General features: G+C 36.5%; 1 protein-coding gene across 1 annotated transcript in view; it reads right to left on the minus strand.

Moving 5' to 3' along the window:
• The window catches only part of LOC121734183 (lachesin-like), a 234419-nt gene that overhangs the window by 214460 nt on the left and 12328 nt on the right, over window positions 1–7631 (minus strand). The window lies entirely within an intron of this gene.

A 7631-nucleotide genomic window follows, 5' to 3' on the forward strand; every position in this document is an offset into this window, starting at 1 on the left:
TACTGTAAATTTGCAAAACAGAAAGAATATGAAACTTTTTTAAACATACACATTATTAATATTTGATACGAAAAAAAATTAACTTAAAATCTGTTTAATATACGTTTATTACGCCCCTAAAAATACGTTATCATTTAGTGAAGAAATAAAAAATATAATAATATTTTTTATGAACAAATGAAGTGTTATGAACTGGCTGAAAAACAAATATTATACTTACTGAATTTCATAAGAATCCAGTTTATACAATCTAAGGGCCCTTCTACACGACGTTATTTTAAGATCGTTTGTATCGATACAAACGCATGTTGAACGCTCAGAAAACGTAAGGAAGCCTAAAGTTTTAAACTTGATATGTGCCAAAACGCGATGAAAACGCGCAGAAGACGAGCGCATGAGAAACGCGCGTCATCAGCGCGCAAAAAATACGTCGTGTCGAAGGGCCCTAATTTGCTATGGATCGAAACGATAGATCGTAAATGAATGTCACGTTAAGTCATTCTTACTTTTTCTTTTATTTTGACTAGGTCGTTACTAGTGGAGCTAAGTATTTCCTTTCACTGTAAACATTGGTATGAAAATATCAGAAGAGAATATGAGAATCATAAAGATGAAACACAAAGCAAAATAATCAGTCCCAAACTTGTAAGCCTGTTTATGCTCACAAACTTTGGAAACATAAGATCCCTCGCTTTGTCTCCAATTACCTATCACTTATTTTGTGACAGCTTAAGTCTACAAAATAAACTCATTATTTTAACAATAAACCGTAAGTTTTATGTATAAAATAGCTTTTTCTTGCGGCTTCACACTCGTAAAGTATCAATGATATTTTGATCCACTATTTACTAACCATAGGGGTGGAATTTTTAAAAATTCTTCTGGTGCCTTACTCATTAGAAGAAGAGCAAAGGTTTTAGATAAAACTGTCTGTCTTAATCAAAGTAGGTAATTTTTTAGAACTATATTAACAAAAAAGTGTTTGTCACACACTTTTAGAATGGATAACAACTGAGAACTGTTTAACACGAATTTCCACCAAAAAGTTACAGTAAAATCAGTTACATAAATTACTAAGAAATGATTTTTCAAATTTACACCCCTAATGGGGGTGAAAACGGGAATTAACATTTGCTTCCCAATCCGAGCACAGCCGCGGGATAAAGCTAGCATAATACAATATTAAGATACTGATGAGAACTCAGTAATTTAGCTATTATAATGTTTCGCTCGTGGGCTGAATGAAATAAACTCAATATACTGCCGACGAAATTGTGTTACCCTGAGTAACCCTTGTGAATGCACAATTGAATATAATATTATCTAATTTATCATCATCAGCCGACAATGCCACTTTAATACTAGTACTTACAATTAATAATGTGTATTTCTGTCTGTTCGTCTACTACCAGCTCTTTATACCTATTGCCTAAGCTGCTAAACTTAGATAATCTAAAGATATTTTGAGTCTAGAAGAGGGAAAAGGATTTGTAGTAAGTATTTATTTTGTAGTAGTGCTGCCATCTACATATAACATATTTTGTGCACAAATTAAATTGCAAACATCTAGATATTATGCAATAAAATGGCACGTCGTTGATATAATTCAAATTTCTCAAACGTATCTTTTGGCTCGTGGACGTACGTCTTAAATCGTCGCGTATTGTACTCGTATGAGATAACTGTGAAGCAGGTACAATACTTACGGCGTTTATGGAGCCTTTATATTGTATTTCAAGGAGTTTCAAATGTTACGAGCTCATGTTTCGTTCGTATTTTAGGATCTTTCCTTATACCGAGGACGTATTGACTAAGCTTCTACGCAGGTGTCGAAAATCGCTAAGCGGCGTCGTAGAATTTTACGCACGTACACGTGTAAATAACTAGTTCAAGTACGTCGTAATTTTGTTGCGTTATGTCATTCCAGTTGGTAGATCACGACTAACAATGTCTTGACCTAGGCCTTTCCTGTCATGCGTATTATCACCCGCACGCGGATTTTGTTCGCATACGGGTGGCATTGCCCGCTTGATAGGAAAAAAATCTATGAAATACTAGATGACGCGCGCAACATTGTTGCGCCACGTTTATAGCGCGGGAACCGTACATTTTTTCGGGATAAAAAGTATCCTATGTCCTTTCCCGAGACATAAGTATCTTCATACCAAATTTTAAAAAATTGGTTCAGCGGTTAGGACGTGAAGAGGTAATAGACAGACTGATATACTTTCGAATATTAAGACGTATGAATAGGATGCGGATCATGGCCGCAAATCCGCGCGCGGGTGATGACATGCATGACAGGAAAAGCGCTCGAACCCGATATGCCTCAGAATTATTAATTTCTCTGAATATACACGACACAGTACGAGTATAAAGCTTCATTTACACTACTCCACTAATATCAAGCAGTACCGGAGGCCAGCTACGTGACGTTTAAACATGCAAAAGTCCAAGATCACTTTAAATTCTGTCCCAATTAAGCAAACAAACAACTTGACAACTATTTAAATGAGCAAATTCGAGCCGACGTCTACAGGGGTTGAATTATTCAGGAGCTCCTGTATTTATTTAATTATTCCCACCTGCTTCGTAATTTTTTAAGATGTGGGTGTTTCCTTTCCTCGACTATGGTAAGCCTCAAAGAGTTATTGATTTTGGCTGTCTACGTATAAAATTATTATGAAGTGAGTATTTAGTATTATGGTATGTTTAAATGCTTGAAATACTGATTTCATTTTGTTGAATGAGATGTCAATATTTAGCTTTGTCCACACTGTGCCTTTTTCTGTTCGTCAAAGGCATGCGTTATAGCGCAGTCATCAGCGAACGTGAGGCATGCCCGCGACGCATGCCCTCTGACCGTATCAAAAAAACAAAAATGACAATGTTGGCGTTGCGTTCGTTGACGCATTCAATTATTGAATGCGCCAAAACGAAAGTTGAATGAAAGAAGATGACGAAAATTAAAGACGAAAGCGCATAGTGTGGACATAGCTTTTAGGTAGTATTGACACATACTATCCTCTCCTAAATCGTCAATATAACAATGCCTCCCACACCGGTTTTAGTACACGGTACACGGTAGCCGTTTTGATTGTAATCAGGTAACACAGGAGTGATTTTTAAATGCCCAGTGTGTGCGCAATTCACAAAAATACTCTTTCAGCAATATTCAGCGTTTCGTTCCCCGTTTGATACAGGAATCTGGCAACAACATTTTTGTGTTTTCCCTCCTTATACCTCCCACCATCAAGAGCTAAGCCCTAAACCACCGGACCGCGAAGGCGTATTGCCAAAAAAGATCTCAGTCCATTGGATTTCCCACGAAGGGCCAGTCACGATAGGGCATTAGTACTAATGCGATAAAAACAATGACTCGACCGTTTCCAGTCGGCGATGATTCAGCCGCATTCTGTCGCTAATGACTCTGATCTCGAGATCTTCGGTCATCATGAATATTCTAGGAGCCTTTTGAAAATAGTTCTGTTGTTAGGTGGAAATTATTTGGAACCAGATTTTTTGATCCCTATAAAAAAAGAGATTTTATGAGTTTGATTTAACTGTGTGTGTTTGTTTGTAGCATAATAGCTCGATTTCCATTACTATCGAGACTTGCGTTAGTTCATGAGAAGGTTTTTATTTAATTTATTTACGAGCTTTTTCCCACGGCTTCGCTCGCGTTAGCAAGTATTATTATATACAAACTTTCATCCCCTATTTTGACCCCTTGGGGGTAGAAGTGATCAAAATCCTTTCTTAGTGGATGCCTACGTCATAACATCTACCTACATGCCAAATTTCAGCGCGATCGGTCCAGTAGTTTTAGCTGTGCGTTGATAGATCACCATTATATCAGTCAGTCACCTTTGAGTTTTATATAAATATATAGATTTATTATACATTCTTACAACTAAACTTTTTCGAGTAAAATCCATATCCATACTAATATTATATATGCGAAAGTGTGTCTGTATGTCTGTATGTCTGTCTGTCTGTCTGTCTGTCCGTCTGTCCAACGAATTTTGGCACAACGGAGTTGCGGGTGTAATATATAATATTTTGAAAATAATTATATAATATGTAAGGTGTGTTTTATTTGCACACTGATAAACCTAAAAAAATCGGATTAGCTTAAGATGTGTTATAAGAGTGATATAAGAATGACTATATAATATTACATTTAATAACATTTTAATTTTTTTTTTATCTATGGACGATTCACACCACGTCAGTTTGGCCCCGTGCTAAGTACCTAAAGGACTTGTGTTACAGGTACCAGACAACGGAAATATATTTAATACTTTTATACTATACATATATTTAAGATTTTTATTATATCATACACATATTTAATACACAACCAGACCCGGGAACATTGAAAACTTTTTGTTCCGTCGGCGGGATTCGAACCCGCGACCCCCGGCTTGAGCTACCAACGCGCTCACCACTGAGCCACAGAGGTCGTCAATATATTAAATATTGATAGAAGAAAGTGGCTCCGTTCACTGTTTTAATCTACCTAGATTAAAACAGTGAACGCAGCCACTTTGTTCCATAAAATTAAACTAGCTTTGGAACGAAGCTCTTTATAGCGCGTTCGGGGTAAATCTGAAGGCTAGATATAACGATATTTGACCTTGATTTGACCTCGACACTTTTTTATTAGTACCTGCATGTTAGGAGCAGAGGGCATTGATAGTAAGTATTCCTATGCGTCAACTAGATGGCGTTTTTTTAATATTATTTTTTTGAGTGTATACCTATGTATACACATGCATATGCAGGTTTTTTGAACATAAGAAATAACTTCGTTCCATTCGGGTGTCCCTCGACACTTCTCAAGTTTTTTGTTTATAATATAATATGTTCTAAATATAGCAATTTCCCATATCAATGTAGCTTGTCATCGCTATTACATGTGATATATCGCTAGCGTGTTTGTGTTTATATTGCACAGCTCCCCCGGGCATATACGGTTACGTTATTTCAGCATTAACGACCTAAAATTCATTCCAATTAAACGAACCGATAATTATTATGTTGTTGTTTTAAATCATAATAATATTATGTGCAGGAAGTTTGTTCGTCAAAAATATTTACACAGTACAGCGGTGCAGCGTTGAAAGCCGTGCCGTCTAACGTCGTTTCAGTTCGGCAGAAACATATAAAAATAAATTAATAAAAGTGGAATAAGTGCATGAAAAGTGTATATTATTACTGCGAGTGCAACCACTATCGCTAAAACCTCAAACCCGTTACATCATCAGATTAAAAGTACCTTCAGGGTCTTGATAGATTCCGTTGAATAAAACATTTAATCTCCGGGAGAATACTCTATTTGATTAATATTATAATAAGGCCGCGAACTTCGGCCAGAATGGATGAGTTTTGGGAATTTTAAGCGATGTCTGTCAACCTCCGCGAAAACGTCTGATAGTTTCCGGAATGCTATAAATTTTAAAGCTCTCAAGCAATAGAATATGTATGATAGATCTTCTCATAGAGCATAAAAATATCTACAGCCGAATAACCTCCTCTATTTTAGAATTCGGTTAAAAATACAGCTAAAAGTGGGAGAGCCAATCTTCGGCACGAATGGGCCGGCTCGACCGGATAAATACCACGTTCTCACAGAAAACCGGCGTGAAACAGCGCTTGCGCTGTGTTTCGCCGAGTGAGTGAGTTTACCGGAGGCCCAATCCCCTAACTCCTACCCTATTCCCTTCCCTACCCTCAACTATTCCCTTCCCTTCCCTTCCCTACCCTCCTCTATTAACCTATTCCCTCTTAAAAGGCCGGCAACGCACTTGCAGCTCTTCTGATGCTGCGAGTGTCCATGAGCGACGGAAGTTGCTTTCCATCAGGTAACCCGTTTGCCCCCTTATTTCATATATAAAAAAAAGCCTTTAGTGGGCTGTCCGTTTATGCTTTTGTTTTGTCAGGCCATCAGTTATTTACAAACGTGCATTTTGATTAGTGTGCTGCTATGAAGATGGTTGAATCAAAGTGATTTCAAATAACTTGCAGTAGCAAAACACAGTTGCGACAAAGCAAACTTTTCGATGTCTGTTATTGTACAATTTGTACACTCTTGTAGGAGGAGTAAATTAAACACAGAATACTGTATCACTCTGCACTACCACTCGACTGGCTCGTGGATGATAGAAGCAGTGATCGTCAGACCGAAGTCGAGCGACCACTACTACTCTCCCCACTACCTACCCAAGTAGGCGGGGCATATCTATATTTATCAATACACTACAGCTGTTATCGTCTGTTTTGTGTCTGTCTGGGCAAGCCTGATTTCAAGGACAGGGCCGTGCCACTATAATATTAGAAGAACACTGTAATTTAGTTTGTCCCATAGGTATAGTAAATTTATTAGTCGTTTAAAAATTAATATTCTTCGCCACAAGTTTAGATAATAAATAATTATTTAATTTCTATTGCCGGCCTTGTCCGTCTATAATAAATAATCTTCTGTCTATATGTCTAGACAGACAGGAAGACAGTCTGTTGATGATGAGTGATAACATTTGAGGACACGAAAAGATTACGTCATAACTCAGCAATACACAAAGTTGCGAACAAGTTGGGAAATATCCTCGACTCCTACATTATTCAACTAAATCCATTCGACGTAATATTAATGTATCATCTTGTACGAATCGAAGCGTCTACGAGTAGTCTACATTTTTATATTGAAAGGAATATTCCTTTCACAAAATTACATATTTTTTTTAGATTTTTAATTTCATTAGTCCTCGCGAGTTAAAAAACAAACGCTCCGAAAATTCCGTTTGAAGGAAAGATGAACCTGTAGAAGTGGACATCACAGAGATAAATCAAAATAGAACGGCTAAGCGGATGGAGTACGCGTTTTTCAATCTTGCAGTATATTGCAAGATTCGTTGAACGTTCATTCAGTTTGATTTATTTCTGTGGCGGGCAAAAATTTTCGGGGCGCATCAGAAATAGAGGGGGATTTCAATACCTCTATGCCTCGCTGGTAGTCTACTCTCCCTCGTCTTACGAAATTTCATCAGGTCACAGTATATCTAAAATCCTGATACGTGTTTAACATTTTTCACCAATCTCAGAACAGACAAAGCCGCTTCAGAGGTTTTTACTTCAAATGTGTACTCAAAATCACAAGGCGAGCAAACCTATATTGTACCATCGATTCAATTCAATTCAATTCAATTTATTTATTTCCAAGAAATTGGTACAAAGGTCTTACAATTTATATTTGATCACAATTTCTGCCTCATGGGCGTGGAAATATTGTCTGATATTGTCATGTGGTTATCAGTTATGTCACACTAAATTACTAATAACAAAGTACATTAATATAATTATTACCAATATTGTCAACTTAAAGCCAAAAACATTGTTATCGTTAATTCAATAATTTTAACTAAATTCATCATAACTTTAAAATTCAAATTTTAAAAGAGAAAAAAATTACCTATAAACATTAAGACATTAACATATTACAATCATCAATCATGTCATACTTACATTTCAATGAATTCATGTCAAAATAACAATAATCTAAATTTACAATGTCAGTTGTCAATTTAATTCAATAAAATACAATGTTTTAGAAACATAAAAATTCTATTGTT

The sequence above is a fragment of the Aricia agestis genome, chromosome 15 (assembly GCF_905147365.1).
Source record: "Aricia agestis chromosome 15, ilAriAges1.1, whole genome shotgun sequence".
Classification (NCBI taxonomy): domain Eukaryota; kingdom Metazoa; phylum Arthropoda; class Insecta; order Lepidoptera; family Lycaenidae; genus Aricia; species Aricia agestis.